We start from the raw sequence: 21,384 nt of genomic DNA, 5'->3' as shown, positions 1-21,384 counted from the left end.
ATCAACTAAAGGGTTAAACCATACTAAAGGGTAAAAACCATATAATCACTTCAATTGATTCTGAAAAAGTATTTGATAAAATTCAACATACTTCATGATAAAAACTCTCAAAAAACTGCGTATAGAAGCAATATACCTCCACATAATAAAAGCAATATTTGACAAACACACATCTAGTATCATAGAAATGGGGAAGAATTGAAAGTGTTTCTACTAAGATCTGGAACATGACAAGGATGCCCACTTTCATAACTGTTATTCAACATAGTACCTAAAGATTCCACCCTAAAACTATTAAAACAGATACACAAATTCAATAAACTTGCAGGATACAAAATTAATGTACAAAAATCAGTAGCATTTCTATATGCCAATAGTGAACAATCTGACAAAGAAATAAAAAAGTAATCCCATTTACGATAGCTACACATAAAAATAAATACCTATGAAATAACCAAAGAAGTGAAAGATCTCTACAATTAAGACTATAAAACACTGATAAAAGAAATTAAAAAGGACATCAAAAATGGACAGATATTTCATTTTCATGGATTGGAAGAATCAATACTGTTAAAATGTTCACACTACCCAAAGAAATCTATAGATTCAATGCAATCTCTTTCAAAATACCAATGACATTTTTCACAGAAACTGAAAAAAAATTCTAAAATATATATGCAACCACAAAGACCCAGAATTGCCAACGCTATCTTAAGCAAAAAGAACAGAACGGGAGGAATCATGTTACTGACTTTGAATTATACTATAATGCTATAGTAACCAAAACAACATGATAGTAGCATAAAAGCAGACACTTAAACAAATGGAATAGAATAGAGATCCCAGTAACAAATCTACACACCCCCAGTGAACTAATTTCCAACAAAGGTGCCAAAAATACACACTGGAGAAAGGACAGTCTTTTCAATAATGATACTGGGAAACTGCATATCCATATGCAGAGTAATGAAACTAGATCTTTATCTCTCATCATATACAAAAATCAAATCAAAGTGGCTTAAAAATTTAAATCTGAGACCTCAAACTATAAAACCACTTCAAGAAAACATTGGAAAAACTTCAGATTATTGATCTGGGAAAAAATGTTTTGAGTAATACCCCACAAGCACAGACAACCAAAGCAGAAATGGACATATGGGATCACATCAAGTTGAAAAGCTTCTGCACAGCAAAGGAAGCAATCAACAAAGTAAAGAGGCTACCCACAGAATGGGAGAAAGTATCTTCAAACTACCCATCTGACAAGGGTTCAATAACTAGGATATATAAGAAGTTCAAACAACTCTATAGGTAAAAATCTAATAATCTGATAAAAAATGGGCAAAAGATTTTAATAGATATTTCTCAGAAGAAGGCACACAAATGGAAAACAGGCATATGAAAAGGTGCCCAACATTATTGACCATCAGAGAAATGCAAATCAAAACTACAATGAGATATCACCTCACCCAGTTAAAATGGCTTCTATTCAAAAGACAGATAATAACAAATGCTAGAGGGGATATGGAGAAAAGGGAATCCTCATACATTGTTGGTGAGAATGTACATTAACATGACCACAATGAACAACAACAGTTTGGAGATTACTCAAAAACGTATAAATGGAGCTGCTGTATGATCCAGCAATTCCAGCAATCCCACTGCAGGGTATCTCAGTATATCGAAGAGATATCTACACTCCCATGTTTGTTTTAGTGCTTTTCACTATAGTCAAAATTTGTAAGCAACCTAAGTGTCCGTCAACAGATGAATGGATAAAGAAAATGTGGTACATATAAACAATGAAGTACTATTCAGCTAAAAAAAGCATGAGATCCTGTTATTTGCAACAACATGGATGGAACTGGAGGTCGTTATGTTAAGTGAATGCACAGAAAGACAGCACAGAAAGACAAGTATTACATCGTCTCACTTATTTGTGGGATATAAAAATCAAAACAATTGAATACATGGAGATAAAGAGTAGAAGGATAGTTACCAGAGGCTGGTGCGGGTAGTGGTGTTTGAGAGGAAGTGCAGACAATGAGCACAAAAAATAGTTTGAAAGAATAAATAATATGTAGTATTTGATATCACAACAGGGTGACTAAAGTCAAACTAACTTAATTTTACATTTAAAACTAACTAAAAGGGCATAAATGGATGGTTTGTAACAGAAAAGATAAATGGTCAGGTGAACAGATACCCCATTTTCCATGGTGTGATTATTACTGACTGCATTCCTGCATCAAAATATCTCATGTACCCCATAAATACATACACCTACTATGTACCCAAAAAATTAAAAATAAAAAAGTATGCAAAATGCATAAATAAATCAGTTTAACTACAGATAGGACATGGTGAAAAAAAGACGATTCATAAATGGGAAGAGAGAGCTGTAAATAAAATATACAGATTACAACCCAGAGGACAAAAATAAATGGAAAAAGCATTAAAAGAAAAAGTAAAGTTTACTAGAACATGACATAGTGTAAAAAGCTATATACATCTTTATTTGGAGATCTTAAGAAGGGAAAAAATGAAGGTCAAAGCTATATCTAAAGAGATAGTGACTAAAATTTTTCTAAAAGTAATGAAAGACAGGAAGCCATGCTTTAAAAATGGTCCAAATATCAAACAGTAGAAATAAAGACACCATCTAGACACATAATTGGATGACTGCTGATAATAAAAAAGTAAGAGAAAACATAAAAGCAAGAAAAAGAAAACACACATTAACCTCAAAGAGCATCATCAGACTCACAGCTGACTTCTCAACAGAAATGGTGGAAGTTGAAAGTCAATTTAACAGTATTTTGAAAGTACTGAAATAAAATGAATTTTCAACCTAGAATACTCTAGCCAAGGAAAGAAACTTTAAAAGTGAGGTTAAAACAAAAACATTTCAATCCCACAAAAATAAAAAATTCATTGTCAACATACTCACACTGAAACGTATACTAAAGAGAACTCTTAACCTACCAAGATACATGTTGGTGCTAGAAGGAATAGATGTCATCTAAAAACATATGATATCTGTAATTATAAAAATAAAATAAAATAGAAAATGAAACATACTAATCATTATTTCTGGAAAAATAAAAAATCATCTATCCAGCTCAGGCTCCCCACCCCTGCCCCCATGCACATGTGTTGGTACATAGAAATTATGTATTTTAAAAGATAAACATACCATCCTCCAATTTATTTTAACTTACTTTAGGGTAAGAAGTAAAGACAAAAATAGCTCATTAAACATACGGATAAATATTTTGCATTGTTTTGTCTTACACTTATATTTCTGGCAACTAGCAAACACTTTCAAAATACCATGCTGCTAAGAGTTTAGAAAAATGAACTGAAAGTATTTATTGCATGAATTAAAATTAAAATGTTAAACTGTTTTTAAAATGAACTATTAACTGTGATTAACAATATGAGTAATATATCAAGTATTTTGCTATTTTAGACAGGACATTTGAAAATATTTGTATGGTGAATATTTTTAATATTTTTCCTTAGGATTATATTGGGCACTCATTTTAGTGTAAAACATTCAACCCCACCACCAACCATGTAATGATACTAACTTCATAATGCCCTAGAGAGAATAATAGATCATTTTTCTGAAGCACAATAGACTAAATTCAATGTGCCTTTTCCTGTACACAAAGGGACAATGTAATAACCTGAAATCTCCTTTCTTTAAATATTTTTGTTTAAGCCTTTCTTCATATAAAATTTTCTTAAATAGACTAGGAAGAAATGTCTATGTCCAACCTGTGGAGAAGAAAGAAAACAGTAATGGGATTTCAGCAGAAGGCATAATTTAATCAAGGTTGTAATTTCGTTTCACCATGAAAACATGATCTTACCACAGTTTTATAAATGTTCATAAATATGCGTGTTCACCATATGCACCACCTACATATGGAAGCACCCTGTTATGGTTGAGGCAGCAGGGAATGTGAATTCATATACGGCAGTTCCTCTGTCATAAGCCTCCAATCCATGAGGGAGTAGGCTTAGTCCCAAGTCCAATTAGACAATTTAAAATTCCCATTTGTAGGACTGATGGAGTGCTAGCAGCGTATAGTATTGAAGAAACAAAGGGTGTGTGAAACCCTTTGAGCAGTCGCTGTCTTTGGTTTACCTATGTATCTATTTCATTATATTTAAAATAATCCAGATAAATTTCAGGCAGACCTTGAAACCCTTCTAAAATCAGTTGAATTCCAGTGTATTTTATGAGTAGTTAGTCTCATTGATCACATTAAATATTTGACAATAATCCTTTTATATATCAAAGATGAGAAGATCTCATTTTGACTCTCAAAACCGGAAGCATTATAAGAAAGTAGATTATCTTTTAAAAACACTTCATTTAGATACACTGAAATGAATTAGGTTATATGCTTCAGATATACTAGGTTATTCAAAAATTGATCATTCCAAGTGCTCAGTTTGTTTACTTTTTCTCAACTGGCTTGTATATTTACTTTGTAGACATTTACATTTTTAAAAAATCAGAGGCTAAAATGTTACAATTTAAAAACAGATCTTCTGCATTTGATGTTGGCAACAATTATTGCCATTAATTATTAATCTTTAAAAAGGTAATTTTCACTATTTAATTATATACAATATTTCAACTACAGCAGTGTAAGTAACTGGTAAAAAATGTGCTTAAGCAAGTTCTGCCTTAAGTTCTGGTTTTAGTGGTTCATTGCTAAATACAATAGAATGCAAAGCAGTTCTTATTCTTCAGGTTAAAATTGTTGACATTTTTATTTGATGGAAAAATATTTATCATAAACACTACTATAATGAAATGTCATTTATTAAAGCTTCTTTTATTCACGAAAGGGCAAAATCATTTGCTGGTTCACTTTGTTCCAAGACAACGTGCTGGAGTGCTAAATGAAAATGTGCAGTTCAGCTCCAAGTAGCTTGCACATTACAAATCAAAATGTTAAGCTGTGAGGTTAAAATGAACCAGATAAGCAAATAACACTTTCCCTGATGCCAACATCTCTTTTTATACAGCACATGCAGAGGGACATATCTTTAAATGTTCTTTCTCCTTTATTTTAGAGGCTCTCAGATGCTTAGATGTAGGCACTCTAATTATTTTGCATGATAACCCTCAGAAAGGAAGAAATTCTGGCACTGTTGGTAGTCCTAGGAATGCAGGTTCCAATAATGGTTTTTGTAAAAAAGATGATTGTATCTAGTCCAGTCCCTTTTTTGTTTTCAAGATTAAAGGCCATGAGAAAGGTAGTCTATTTCTAGGTTTTCAATAGACTTAGCAGTAGACAGAGGAGCCCATGAGAAAACACTAACAATGGGCCTTGAGAACTCCTAGATTTCTCTAAAATTGATCTGACCTTACAGAATCTCTTAAGCCAAAGTCTCTACTGTCTCAAGAGAAAGGGGTAGGGTGGTGAGAATCCGGGTCATTATATCCCTCACTACAAAAGTGGCTTCATTGGTTCCATGTGGGATAGGGCAACATGTAGCTGTAACACCAAAAATCCAACCAGACTTTGGAAAACAACTTACCTCTTAAAATACATAGCCTGTGAGTGGTAATTTGGTAGTATCTATGTATAAAAGGAAAACACTGTTTTTAATCGTGTCAATAATGCTATTTAAATTTAACAACGGATTTACAGTCAAAAAACTTAAGTCCTACTCTTATAGAAAACAATAATTAGTGGCAAAAAGAATGTATTTAGATTTATTCCACCATGGCCAAAAGTTTTTGTTTTGTTCTGTTTTATCTTTTAAATGTCAAGTATAGACTCTACTCATTGTAATATAATTTATGTTATTTATTTAGTGAGTTCACAGTTGTCATGGGAAAGGATCAAGAGAAAATAAGGTTGCCAAATATGTTTTAGATAATATAGAACGCTGGAATATGATAAGAGGCTTATAAACAAACTTTTCTTAAAATATTAAAGAAAAAGGAAAATATGTCTTATTCATCTCTGTATCCTCAGCATCTAGCAGAGTGATTGTTAAGGCCTCAGTAAAGTGTGTGCTTGTGTGTGTGTATGTGTGCATGTGTGTAGACAGAGAAATACACAGTCATGCATCACATAACAACATTTTGGTGAACAATGAACTGTGTATATGATGGTGGGCCCATAAGATTATAATACTGTATTTCTACTGTACTTTTTCTATGTTTAAATACACAAATATCTACCATTGTATATTTACAATTGCCCACAGTATTCACTACAGTAGCATGCTACACAGGTTTGTAGCCTAGGAGAAATAGGCTATTCCATATAGCCTAGGAATGTAGTAAGCTCTGCCATCTAGGTTTGTGTAAGTACACTCCGTGATGTTCGTGCAATGATGAAATTGCCTAATGATGCCTTTCTCAGGACATATTTGATGTATGACTGTATGATCATATAGAAAGATTTAGGAGGCCTACTTAGAAACATACTTTTAAATAAGATTGCCTTCCAAGTCATTCGTTGCAAATCTAACCATTTTATAGGGACACTGATATATTCACAAACAAAGCCTGTGGTCCTTTATGGGTTACTTTATACTATTCAATAATAATTTGTGTTTCACACTCAGAAGCAATCTCCCACTCTTTATTACTTGTTATTTACTGTTATTACATGTATGTGTATATGTGTGTTTACACATACACATATATATGTATGTTGTATACACATATAAATTATATGCCTGTATATATTGGGCTCTAGATAAAATTAAAGAAGACCCAATTCTGCTTGTCAAACTGCAACTACCACAAAAGAACACTCATTTAAAGTGAGACCTCAATGTGATTCAGGGCATGCAGCTTCACTCTACCTTAGAATGAAGGGGATCTTTACATAAAAAGATACGCATGCTGTCATAAATGGCGAAGATGATTGTACATAAATCATGATGTGTTCTCTGTTCTTCACTTCATGTACACTATGTCTGTTGTGTCATCCCTTCGTTGTATTTTGGGGGGTTCATATTGGTGTATGATCAGCTACTTGAATGAACAGTGCATTAAATTAAAGAGGTTGAGCATAGCAACTGACAACAGACCAATTCAATCATTTATGTGTTCATTTATTTCACTCATCTATTCAAAAAGCATGTAGTCAGTGCTATTATACTACTTCTGTGAAAATGAAAATTACAATGTATTATGAACTATGATCCTGGTATGCAAATTGTGTTATTTCTCCACTATCATTTAGAGATGAAATGCACTAAAAATATAGCAGAGTATCTGAACACTTTTCATAATCTTGATTTGTAAAAACTCTATTGTCAATGAAGTAGAATGAAAAAAGTTTTTTTAAATCCCTCATGCCACACACAATGGGACATCGTGTACTGTCAAGTCTTTGAAATGCACTCTCAACTTACTTTCCAAATATCCTCACTCCAAAGAAGTCTCTGGCTTTCTTTAGTTCAGTAAGCATTCCTGAGAAATACTTGTATCTGTCCTCTTTCAACTCTAACTACTCCTCTCATAGTGTAATGGAATAAAAGCCCTTCTTTAAGAATTCTGGCACGGTACCACTTAAACTGAAACACATTAATAACTGGTTATATAAATCCTATAAAAATGAGTGTTATAGAGTGAGTAGTTGACTGAAAGTTAAGTTTATTGAATAATGGTGGGTAAATTATTTTTGTAACATAAGAAATAATATGGTACTCATTATATTGTATAAGTGCAACATTATCACAACTGGCATCATTATATAAATATATGCTAAAAATTTAGCCAAGTACAGTATTATGAAAGTATAAAATACATTAATTATGTCAATTATGAAGAATAGTATTTATGGCACTCTAATTCAGTTACAAACTCACACAGTTTTGAAAATCCTCTGGTTTCCTTAAAAAAGTTTACTGTCTAGATCTGGAGACAGACCTCTACCAACCTGCAAGACAGAATATAACAAGCTCTTTGCTTGTATTTATACTTGGGACATCTGGAGAAATGAAGGAAACTTTAAAGGAGACGGTCATACTGGATTTAACTAGGCACTAACCAGGCTTTAGTGTCTGAAGAACATTTTTACAGAAACAAAAAAGGTAGAAGTTATTCTAGACAGAGGGAACTTTGCCAGAAAATGTAACAAAAATGAAAAGCGTACACATGTGCCATTCATCTATTGATTCAATTATTCATTTACTAATATTCAACAAATGTCTACTGAATGGATAATATTTAAGTGATACTTTTTGTAATGGCATTATATATATGTAAAGAAATTATTCCTTCAACCTCAATGTCAATAGGTTTTGGACACAATCTTGTCAGCGCAAATGCATATATATGCTTAGTAAGTATCATGACAAATTTGTTAAGATCTGGCACCAGCTAATCGATGTCTTTTGGGATGCGTGAATGAGAGCTCCTCTCAAATACCAAGGGACACTACAATAATTAGAAAATCAAAATTTCAGATAAAACTAAAACAAATACACTTGTCTAGAAATTTTACATAACATTGATAAGATGTAGTATAAACCTAACATGTCTTAGCATGACTTTTTTTAAATAAAGACATTTTATTACCAGCTTACAAATGTTCAAAAGTTTGGAATAACTTTTTGTTTATAAATTATAAGCTCATGAATAGTTCTAAAAAATTATAATCTTGAACTTTGTTCATAAAAACAAACTTTTTTTCTTTTTACATGTACTAGATGTATATTTAAGAATAAGAAAGGAAGTCATTTGGAGATCATCCTGCTCAAGACAAGTAGCTTACCTCTTGCTCTGCTTCAAAACTGATAGAATTTTAACAGACTACTGTTTCAAATTCTATCCCCATTATGGGGACAGTTGTTTATGTTCCGATGCTATATTTTCAAAATTCAAGAAATAAATAACTGAAAAAAATGAATTTATGAACCTTATTAAAAGATTATTGATTGTATCTTAGAAACCACAGGAATTAAGTAAAAAGAGTGTAGACTTTACTCTCAGGTAGATGTAGTACCTGATAGTGAAGGGATTTGATATACTTTAAATCCTGCCTTCCCACAAAGCAATTTTGTGATTTTCATAAATTTCATCTTTCTCGGATTGTTAAAATGTGATAATACTTCAGTTTCAAGGTAGATGTTAAGATAACAATGAAAAATAGCTTTATTTTTCAAAGTTTCTTGCATAGCACCAAGTGTACATTAAATTCTCATAAATATTGGCCCATTTTCTCTCTTTTCTTTTTTCACAATAGGTCCTGTTTCAGGTAAATTTCAACTCTTGATAGTATTTGTTTGACATAATTACTCATGGTGACTTTTTCGACATATTTCAAAATCTAACAGCAAACTACAGACAGAATATAATTAATGAATATCTGATTCATTTCATTTCACTGTCATTTCTCAAAGAGAATGCAGTGTGCTAGATAAAGCTATCAAGGCATATTTTTTCATTAATGTTTTAATTAACATCTCTAATTTTATATGTGACACTGTGTCCATGTGTCATCTAGTGTCTCTCAAGAAGTCATTATTCTATGACACTGCTATATTTCTAAAAAGACAGATAAAATATACATTAATATTAATAGGATATTACATACAGCTTAGTTACAATAGTAGATCAAGTTCTGAAACTATTTCTTTCTTATCCTATTAAAATTAAACAACTTTCAGGGGGGTCATTTAGATTTTTTAAACATTTAGATACAGCACTTAATTTGCTAAATAGTTTATGAAACCACATGGTTTTGAATTAATACATTTTCAATGCTCTTGCCTTTAATTTTCAGTTTCCCAAATAAACGGTGTCTTTCCCTAAATGTATTTTTTGCATCATAAAGTTATTTCGGTAATACTAATGTTCTCAAAAATTAGGTCTATATTTGTGCTGATTAAAAAGACACAGTCATGATATTATATCCCTGATCAAAATATTGTCAAATCTCTTAAAATATTGAGGTGTCAATGCCTCTGGAAGGGTTAGAAATAGAAAACATGAGGAGTAAGATAGTTCTAAATCAACTCTTCATTATAACTAGATAGAAACAAATTCCCAATTAAATTTGGGTTGAATCGAACCAGTTTTAATATTTTTGGGGGGGGGAGTATAGGGTATAATTAGGTGAAAAGGCAAAGTTTTTACTTTGAGCTGTCTCCTCTCAACCTCATTTTTAATGAGAACCAAATAATCATGGTGGGGTTTCCATCGGCATTAAAGAGGTCAATAACACCGGTTTCAAATGAGTCCAGACAATTCAATTTCTAAAGTCAAAGTGCACATTAGAATTTGATTTCATAAACTATATGGCAATGATGGTTTTGGAAAAATGAAAATTTAATAGTTTATTGTATTTTTCCTTTACCTGACATTATTTTCAAAAATACAACAATCATATTTTCATAAAATATACAGTTCCTAATTTTATAGTTCTAGCTACTGCTTAGTATTTCTCATCAATCTATCTTTAGTTATATATCTATATTAACTTTAAGCACTGATAGTTACAATATTTACTATTGAATAAATGTGTGCATATTTTTATTTTTGTTCCAATACATGCGTAGATCAGAAAAGAGAAATTATTTCAGTTTTCAGCTGCTAAATATAACGCTGATCATCTGAACTGCCATAAATAATCCTGGCAATTAAACATACAGGTATAAAAATATAACAGACTATTTCAAAAAATACATGTTTAAAAGTATTTTTAATTCAGTGGGGTTAAAATCAGTGCATCTTAAAGGGGGTTATTATATTTCAATACAAATGTAATTATGTTTTTCACAGGGTACGCTGATAGCATTTGACTAGATCAGATACGTTTATTACTTTGAAATCATAAAAGAAAAATTAAAAATAATGATTGTCATTGTTTCTATCTTTCATCTACAATTAGGAAACAGCAATTTTTCTAAGCTTAGTTATTACAGTGAAGTTTTTAATAACATCTAGTTCACAAAAGTATTGATAGACACAGCCATCCAAATATTGAAAAATAGCCAATCTAACTTCCAGATTCCTTACCAATTAAAATGATGTAATAGTTTATAAACATAAGTTGTTGTTTTTAAATATTTATTTAGCTTTGGTTTCCTAAATGAGGATGTTGAAACAGGTAACTTTTCAGTCCTATAGATGGCTGTAGTTCTCCATGGAGTATAAGTTAGAAAGTTAGTTTGAAATGTGTGTATAGAATAAGACATTAAAATTTCCTCTAATGAGAAGGAATAAAATGATTGCTTCTGTTACTTCTTCTTAATACAAAGTATGAATTGATTAAGGTTATTTTATATGAAAAGTTATTTGGCCTCTTACTGGTTGAATAACTAAAATAGCTATAAAATTCATATAGAACTTTAACTCTGTCATGGACTTATTTATGCAATTTTATCTTGACCTTTTGGAAATAAGTGCAACAGAAAAATAAATTATATAACAATTACAAGATTTTAAAGATTATAAGTAATGAAAATCTAGTCCAACTCATACATCTTTCAGAATGACCAGTACGCAAGAAAATTGAAATTGATCTTATTGTTTTTTTTTTCCCTTAAACATTTAAAGAGGATATTTTATGGACAATAGTGTCCAGGTGAATAAAAGTAGGCGTTATAAATGTAATTTTAAATAGCAAACCCAACACAATGATGAAGATTTCAGCATTTTAACATCTCCGCCCACTCTTACTCTCAATGTCTAATTTAGAGTTTTACCAAAAAACACCCTAAAACCAAAAATACCCTCCAGTAAACCTTTTTGTTAAAGAATTTGTAATATTCTTGGTGTTGTGATTATGTACTGTGAAAGGAAAGGCAGAAATTATATGAGCCCTGAGAGGTGGTATTTTATTAAAACTGAAAAAGTTTTACAAGTCTGTCTTTTTTTTTTTTTTAATTAAACAACTAAAGCTTCCTTCTGTCTCCTCCTACTCCTTTGGCTTGGTGCTTACTCCTTAAGCAACTTGCTGCATTTTATAGCTATGGAATTTCACTGGGAAGGACCTCCCTAAGAAGCCATGTGAACAGGGATACACCATAGTGAATGCAGGCAGACAAGATAAGAGATCCCTTTCCTCAGCTCTCCTAAACCCTCAATGCCTTTCCAGTATACTCTTGTCTCTAATCACAAAAGGCAGCTGAGTTCACAGCTGGAACAACAAGTTGTGCAGTGAATCCCAGTGATTAACCAAGTAGCAAACCGGGTCATGGGCTTCATTGGCTTCATTGGAATCTCGGTTGCCAGGCGAACTAGGAATCACTAGCCTGGGTCGGGCAACACGGATAAAAGTGTTTCTGTTTCTTGACAGAGAATGAAAATGACGCAGAATGTAATCGATCGGTAGAATACTGATCACTTTACTTCCTTCGTGCCCCTACTTTAAGTGCCGGCGAGCTAAGGCCTCACTTATATGCACCCAGGTGCCCCTGAGATCTCCATTTTCCCCAAATGCATAAAAGGCTAACAGCGGCCACATTCCCCAGCACCACGGCGTGGCTACAGCGCCTTTGTTTACCATATAAGTCATACCGGGGGTTCACTCCTCGCCCTCTCCCCTGCTTTAAAGCCGAGTGCGGTGGAAGACTGAGAAGCACCCCCAAACTCCTGCTCAGCCCGAGTCAAGCACCGAAAGCTTCACAGATTTTTTTTCCTGAGCCTTGAAGAGAAACCATACAGCCAGAACCTTTTGAACTCGTAACCCCCCAGGGATGTCCGCCTCCCAGAAGAGAGCCGGCTTCCCAGGCAGCTTAGGAAACTTAACCGAGATCCCAGAAAGAAGGCGAGGTGTAGCTCCGGTCGAACGGAGCTCCGAGGCGACATCCTCTTTACCTGCAAAGTTGCAATCTTCGGGCTGAAGTGATGGGATCCGGGGACGGACAGCGCGGGTGCCGTGCGGGGTGAGAGCACGCCCGGCAAATTCCGATGGAATTCCCTTAGTCGCTGCCGAGTTTTGGAGCATTCCAAGGAAAAGGAACGAAGCTGGAGCCCACGCAGCTGGCACCGAACTGGGCGGAGTGAGGATGCTCTGAAAGCGAAGCCATGGGAGGCGGGGGAGGGGCGGCCCGGGAGGGGGAGGTAAGCGCCAGGGGAGGAGGACCTCTCCCACCCCCGCCCTCACCGATCCCTCTGGATAAAGTTAAGAGTTCCCACGGCTGATAGCGGATGAGCCCAGAGAAAGGCACCCCGCCTTCCGTCCCTGGCGGCTGCCCGGCTCGGGGTCCGCACAGACCGCGCTGGAAAGGGATAGTCCGGGAAGATGCGCGTCCCACGCAGCACACTGCTTGGAGGTGGAGGAGACCCGCGCGCTGGCAGGAGCTGACACTCCGTCCCCAACTCGTCCCCCTCGAATAACCTCCACCTACCGGGGCCAACTGCTTGAGGTCAGCCAGTGGGCAGGGGAGCTCACTACCAGCCAGCCGTCATCCAGCCAGGTCGGTGGCGAGAATCTACCCTGTGGCCCTGGATGCAAGCCAGACACACCTCCAGTCTTAGGGCGGTCTCCGCAGGCGTGTTGGACTTCAGTGCGCTCCGACACCCAGCTTTTGAATGCCCTGCTCCTAGCCTGGTCAACAAGCACCCATGCGGCCCGCCACCCGACTGGAAGAAAGTAGCCCCCTGCAACTCTCAAAGCTTCTCCCACTCCCGCTTCTCTGGGCGCCTGGCACCCCCTCTCCTGTCCTCAAGGTGTCAGACTTCCCTTGCAAGAGCTGAAGGATGCGGCTTGCCACTAGTGTCAACAATCGAAACAGTCGCAATGAATAAATGATGAGCCACAGCGTTCCAACCACCCCCACCCAATTTGGTGTTTCCAAAAGGCATAGGAAATCAGCAAGTTTCCACCAAATATACCAAAACCCTAAGACGCAAGCCAGCCTAAGGGTGCAAAGTTCTGCGGCCGCAGGTAGTGTGCGTGTGTGCGAGTGTGTGTGTGTGTGTTACTGGTACCAGCTTACTGAGAGTGAGATTTCAAGATAAAGGTTATCTCTTGTCCAATCTCTTTAGTGTTCACACATGAAAATAAGATTAAAGCACAGAGAGGAATACACACACAGAAACCACACATACACGCTATTGGCAAAGTTGGCAATAACACTTGCTGTAACTGCAACACGGTGATTCCCAGCTTGTCACTCAGAAAGGCTTAATTGGTTGTGACCCAATGACGCAGAGAAAGACAGAGTTCATGTGTAAGATAGAGAGTGGAGCCCCTGAGGAATCCTAGCTGCAACTACCCTCCTGGAGACTCTGTTTCTAGCGGATTTCCGTTGTTTTCTGAAAGCCCTGAGATTAGCTGCTGGTCTCTGATTGTATTCCAGCAGATGCCTGATTCCAATTTACGCAAAAGCTTAGGAGCAACCGTTTTCTCCTGTCCCAACTACGTTGTTACACCTGGGAAGCTGTGATGTGTCGACTGCAAGGGGGACCAGTTTCTTCCCATGGAATATTCCCAAGGAATATAAACCAACAAACTGGCATCCATATTCAGACTCTAAAGCACAAAATTAAAGAATTTCCTTTTTTATCTTCCCCTACCCACTTCAGAGTTCACATGAGTTGAGGTTTTTGTAAGTAGTTTTCACATGAGTAGAGAGGATATTACCAGAGATCACTCTGGGGTAACTGTGCATGCTGCTTTTTTTTTTTTTTTAAGTCACTTTTCTTATTTGTTAATTTATCTTTCTCCCTGCCTAACTGCTCCTGTATGGGTTTATTCCCAGCTCAGCTAGACCCCTATTCTAAATTTCTGAGAGCACTACCTCTAGTCCTTCCCAAAATACTAAGGTACATTGAGATAAACCTGGTTTCTACAATGCTTCTGCAGTAAACAAAAGAGAGAACAACAAAAAGGCTTTTTTCCTTTCCTGAAACTCTTTTTACTCTTTACTTCAAGAAGAATACATGGACATGTTTAAACACTTCTTTACTTTCCTTAACATTAGATGATGGCTTTTAAAAATATGCAAAATGTATCTCTCACTAGATAAGGTAACAACATTATAATAAATTCAAGTCCACTTTCTAACAAGGGAGAGGAGATGATATATATCTATGGAAATCTATTTCATTTAATGTGACTATAAGTATTTTTGGGACATTTATTGACAGTGTTTCTTGTCAGCCTGCAAAGCAAAATTCTACATACTGTGTTTGAGTTTATATCTTTGAGATAAACCCCTGGTAGATAGAAATCCACATACTGTGATAAGTATAGGTCTTTATAATGCATATTAAAATACATGCAAGAGAAAAGCTGATCAGTGACAAACTTGTCCATTGTTTCGAAGTGATGAACTTTACTTTGCATCCTTAGCATCTGTACCAAGTTAAATGCTCCTACCCCTCTAAGGATTTGTTCTTTATAGCAAATGTTATCTCTGTCATGATGTCAGCAAAGAGATATTTTACCATTTTTTTTCTAATTTGTTATTTTTCCCCATAAAAGGTGCCTATGAAACTGCAATAAATACATAACAGAAAAGAACACCAAGGAGAGCATTATGTATGTCAGCCATCTGAGCAGGCTGTATTCCCACGGAAAGAAGAATTTGTATTGATCACTGAGACTCCTTTTCAGCAGTTTCATGTGATTATTGATTACTGGTTTCATGACTCCTACAAAATGATTAGCAATTACAGGAAAATTATTTGAAATCTGTTTAAACAATCTGGTGAATTGCATATACTACAGTCATTAGCAATCCAAAGAGTTTATTTTTAACAATTTAAACATATGAGTTTGGCAGCATTCCACAAACCTGCACTGCACATAAAATGCACTTCATGGAAGTCAAAGAAATTTACAATAAAATGTTATATGCTATCTAGAATTTATTTTTAGTACCTTGTTAAACAAAACAAGAAAGCACTCTTGTTTCCAAATTAGCAAGAGACAAATGACCCAAGAAATGATAGCAGTAAAACAATTTTGTGTAATGTCTATTTATAGCTAAAGTACATTGTAGAATTGGGATCACAATTGTTTTAAGAATACAATTTTCAATTTACTTCTAAAGATTCTTGTTCTGTTTAGGAATTGATAATGTAACATGTATGAAGCACTTTGTTTCAAAGCTGTTGTACCTCAGACATAGAGACAAAGTCACAGAGACAAGTATTTGGAGAATTTATTCATGCACACGTGTCACCATCAGCATTTTTATGTGCCAGTGATGCATCTGTGTGTGATGCCATCGTGAAGTATATGATAATGGCCTTTCTGATGCTAAGATAAATTAAGAAATAGGTTAGCATTGTCTTTGATGCCCATGTAACCTGCCTTCCACCTTTGTGACCAAGACTTTACCTCCTACTGCACAAGGGCTCGCCCAAAGTCACTGAAGGGCCTCTACCTCAGCTTAACTTTTGGATCTGGCTCCTGCCCCAGGTTTTAGAATCTACTTTTTGTCATCAGTGTAATGAGGCTCCAATCTAACCTATATGACGGTGCTATACACACAGCTTTTACCTGCCTATTTTTTGAAAAATTTAACATTTTCTAAGTTATCAGAATTTTATTCAAAAATGTTAATTTTAATGAATCACTACATTTTTCTATGAAATACTTAAGTATTTTTCAGGTCTTGAAAATGTAATTGTTTTTATACTGTTACTCCCTACTGGTTTACTTTTGTTGAAAGCTATATTTGTCTGTATCTCTGATTATGTCCTCAAAATAGATTCCTAGTGACACAACCATGTGTCATGATGCAGGAATATTTTAAAGTACATGCTGTATGTCATAAGGGAGCTTGTTGCATCGAACCCACATCAACATGGGACATCCTTAAGGTCCTTTTTCTTCCTTTATTTTTTTATTTTGGCTGACTTCCTACTTGAAAGAAAATGGTATCTCAAATAATGAGTTGTGTTACTAGAAACGGTGGCTTTTATATTTTGTATGCTTTGCTATTTGTTTCTTTTTGTGAGGTTACACACTTTTTCAATACTTATGGGGGTTTTGTTACTTTTCCCCCGTTTGGTTTATAATAACTCCTAATATTTGAATATTAGTACTTCTCATATTTATGGAAGATATTTATCAGTTTTTATTCTTTGTTAAATTTGGAGGTAATGTTATTTGTTTTAAAGATTTTTCATTCTTGCAAACATTAAACTATCAAATTTTCCCCGATAATTTATTTTACTACTTTAATGCTCCTAATATCTTTTTCCTCTCATATTCACTTATTTTTTTCAAGCTTTTAAAAAATGATTTCATGTTTAAGGCAATTGCTTAGTCATTACTTCATGGACCCTGGAATCATATTATCTAAATTTAAAATCCCAGTCTCAACATTCATTCCACGAATACTTATGGAGTCTATGTTTAAATAGTTTATGAAGTGCAAAGCATTGTACTAGGTGCTTCCCATACATCTGTCAGCAAAACAGATAAGACACTGCCCTTGCTGAACTGATATTTTGAAGAACACAGACAAAAATAATAAATATATTAAATAAGTTAATTACATACTATATTAAAGGGCAATTAAAAGAACAGGGTATGGGGGCCGGGCGTGGTGACTCACGCCTATAATCCCAGAACTTTGGGAGGCCGAGGTGGGTGGATCACGAGGTCAGGAGGTCGAGACCATCCTGGTCAACATGGAGAAACCCCGTCTCTACAAAAAATACAAAAACAAAAATTAGCCAGGTGGGCAGTGCACTCCTGTAGTCCCAGCTACTTGGGAGGCTGAGGCAGGAGAATGATGTAAACCTGGAAGGTGGAGCTTGCAGTGAGCCGAGATCACACCATTGCACTCCAACCTGGGTGACAGAGCCAGATTCTGTCTCAAAAAAAAAAAAAAACAAAACAGGGTATGGGGACTAAAAATGCTGACAGTGACGGATATTGGTGGTGGGTTTCAATTTTAAGCAGCTGTCAGGAGAGTCTTCCTTAATCTGGAGACATTTAAGTAACAATCTGGAGGTTGGAGAACTGGCTGTAGGGATTCCCTGGTGAGCAGTGTTCCAGGTTAAGGAGTGGGCTGAGCTGATTTATGTTGTAAGACGTTTTTCTTGCCACTATAGTGAGGATAGACTGAGGGAAGCAAAGAAGGAAACACAGAGAACAGTTAAGAGGCTACTGAAACAAACCAGGAAATATGGTGTTTACCAATTTGTACAAAGTAGAGGTGGATTGAAGATCTTGTCTGAAGATAGATTCAACTGAATTTTCCAAAATGCATGCAGGCTGTAAGAAGAGTTAAGCATAGCTGTGAGATTTTTGGCTTGAGCATATAGGTGACTCTGAGTAAAGGATATTGTAAGATGGAGAGGATTGGAGTTGGGATATGTTTTTAGGGAGAAGATTAGGAATTCATTGGTGGACATGTTAAGTATGAGATGGCTGTAAGAACACTTATAAGCTGTGTGACCTTGGATAATGTCACTGAACTTCCACATAACTTGGTTTTCTCATCTGTAAAAGAGTGAAATAATTGTTCCTACCTCATAGGCTTGTTATGAGGACCAAAGCATTTTTGTAGGTAAAACACAATAGTGATCAAAACGAAATATTCAATGTGTAAGTTTTGCCTCATTATTATTGTTAGATATAATTCCAACATATTTGGAACTCATTTAAGTATGCATTATTTAGAAACGATCTAACTCTCTTTTCCAAAATAGGAAACCAGTATTGTTTATTACACCTGGAAAATAATGAATTAATACTTCATTTTCACACTTATTGATGATATCATGTCTTTACTATAAACCACGTTCTTCTGTCAATGTCTCTTTCCAAGCTATCTATTCTTTACCGTTGATACCTTCCTTTATTTTTATGAATTGGCCCCAAATAGCATTTGGTGCCTTCTCTGTCCTTTTTGGTGTTGGCCAGTTACTAGTCATGACAGCTGGAAGGCAGGGGTTGGGCAGCACCTTTGTCATTTCCCAGTGTCTTACTGGATACAGCTAGTGAAAGCCATTATTGCAAAGATGAAATGAGCTAATGAATGTAAAGTGTTTGCAACAAGGATGAGCACGTATTTATGCTCAATAAATGTTAACTGCTGTCAGCATTATATTTACTTACCACTGGATGAGGGTCTGCTGGCCCCAGGATAGAAAAATTGTTTACCGACTCACCCCATTCTGGTGATCCGCACTCTAGGAAGACATCTATGCCAAAAACTACTTGTCTTAGCACAACTCTTCTCCATTCCAACCTGGAGACATTTCACAGCAGACAATTAACTTTATTTTAACTACTCTCTTCCATAAGTTGTGATATCTTCCTAGATCTAAAGTGGAAGTAAGTTCCATCAAAAGACCAAAGAAAGATATTCGGTTGCCTCAAAAAGTAGAAATAGTATACATGCAGAAGACCAGTTTCCTAGTGGATTTGAATATATACTAATGAAGATAATGCATACTAATTTTGAAAAAAGAAGCAGATAATGAAGATTGTCAACGGACCTTCTCATTGATTATTGGAGGACACGTTTGCATGATTCCTAAAGCAATTCACTAGCGTAACATCAAGTTTGTTTTACAATCCTTGTTGCATTATATTTGAACTTAGTGGAAATCCTTCCATCTTCTGTGATACAGCAACAGTTACATATACAAAATAGCAACACTTTTTATGAAATCTCTTTTTTTCTGACATGAATTTTGTGGAAATTTAAGAGGATTTGCAAAACTGCTGCTAGTCAGATGCCATTTTAGGCTGGAACATGTTACCTAATTTTTAAAATCAGGCCATTCTTGAAAAAGAGAAAAGCATAATGTTATTATTTAGAGAAAGTCCTTCTTACCAGTTGTAGGTCTTGATTTATCTGGGTCTGCCTTTTTAAAAAAATGGTTATATAAGTTTCTAAGGAAATAAATAAATGTTAAATGAAATGGTTCTCATCTACATACAGTATCAAATAAAATGGTATTTCAGGAAATGAAATCAGACTGATCAAATGACTTTTCAAGTAGATGATATGGGGCACTATAGTAGAGTGATAAGGACACAGATTCTACAGCCAGACTGCCTAGGTTTCAATTCAACTTTTGCCATTTAATGGGGGTGTATGGTTTTGGCCACAATGCTTTATCTCTATACATCAAGTTATTCATTTTTAAAATGGAAAATATAATAATAATACCTTCTTCATAGGATTGGTATAGAAATCTGTGTAAATAAATATAAGACTATATGTTGCTTTGTTTTTTACTTTTACATCGAAATATGTTCATACTCTGATTTTTCACAGAGGGTAAGGCTGTTTCCCAAAATGTTAATAAAAATATGGTCTAGTCAAGAAGGTTACGGCTTATTTTGATTGAATCCTTGCAATGTATCAGTGCAGAACGAAGTGGAATAGAGATTTGCAATTTATCTGTGAATTTAAACAGAGAAAAGAACAAATTTAAAGAGCTCAGAGCTGCAAGAGCAATTCAGCTCTGGATTGTCTGGATTGTCTATTCTTCCAAACTATTCTGGAAAAGCCTTCTCCCACTGTGGAGGCAGCAGCATACAACCGGGGAAAATCATGTCATAGAATGAGCTTGGAATTTTTAATTAATTTAAGAAATAATTTTAAGGGTTTTTTTTTTGTTGTTGTTGGAGACAGAGTCTCGCTCAGTCGCCCAGGTTGGAGTGCAGTGGCCAGATCTCAGCTCACTGCAAGCTCCACCTCTCGGGTTTACACCATTCTCCTGCCTCAGCCTCCGGAGTAGCTGGGACTACAGGCACCCGCCACCTCGCCCGGCTAATTTTTTATATTTTCTAGTAGAGACGGGGTTTCACTGTGTTAACCAGGATGGTCTCTATCTCCTGACCTCGTGATCTGCCTGCCTCGGCCTCCCAAAGTGCTGGGACTACAGGCACCCGCCACCACGCCCGGATAATTTTTTATATTTTCTAGTAGAGACAGGGTTTCACTGTGTTAACCAGGATGGTCTCTATCTCCTGACCTCGTGATCTGCCTGCCTCGGCCTCCCAAAGTGCTGGGATTACAGGCACGAGCCACTGCGCCTGGCCACCAAGCTGATTTTTGTATTTTTAGTAGAGATGGGGTTTTGCCATGTTGGACAGGCTGGTCTCGAACTCCTGGCCTGAAGTGATCCAACTGCCTTGGCCTCCCAAAGTACTGGGAGTACAGGCATGAGCCACCATACCTCGCCTCATCTTTTTTATTAAAAAAAAAATCTAGTAGTATAGACTCACATATTTTTGTTTTATTCAATGGAGCATAATCCACTAGTATTGTTATTTTTTTAGATGTTCAGTTTACCAGATTCACCCAATGGGAGCCCCTTCAGAGTGGCTTTGGGGTCACTTTTTCTTTTCATTTTTTCTTTTTAACTTATTATTTGTTTATTTTTTGAGACAGAGTCTCTCTCACTCTGTTACCAGAGCTGGAGTGCAGTGGCGAAGTCTCGGCTCACTGCAAGCT

General features: G+C 35.7%; 1 protein-coding gene across 5 annotated transcripts in view; it reads right to left on the bottom strand.

The window, feature by feature from the left end:
• TRPC4 (transient receptor potential cation channel, subfamily C, member 4) overlaps positions 1-13,648 on the bottom strand; it is a 211,042-nt gene extending 197,394 nt beyond the window's left edge. For 4 of the 5 annotated variants that reach the window (XM_011942991.1, XM_011942993.1, XM_011942994.1 and 1 more), the window contains exon 1: positions 12,818-13,591. The gene's annotated coding sequence lies outside the window, so the exon portion shown is untranslated. Of the gene's footprint in view, positions 1-12,817 lie in introns of all 5 variants that reach the window. The other variant, XM_011942992.1, reaches the window with a different exon arrangement.
• Positions 13,649-21,384: the final 7,736 nt, after the last annotated feature.

Source organism: Colobus angolensis, unplaced genomic scaffold (assembly GCF_000951035.1).
Source record: "Colobus angolensis palliatus isolate OR3802 unplaced genomic scaffold, Cang.pa_1.0 Scaffold214, whole genome shotgun sequence".
In the NCBI taxonomy this organism is placed as follows: Eukaryota; Metazoa; Chordata; class Mammalia; order Primates; family Cercopithecidae; genus Colobus; species Colobus angolensis.
Note: the sequence above shows the minus strand (reverse complement) of the source record. Positions and strands in the feature narration are given on the sequence as shown.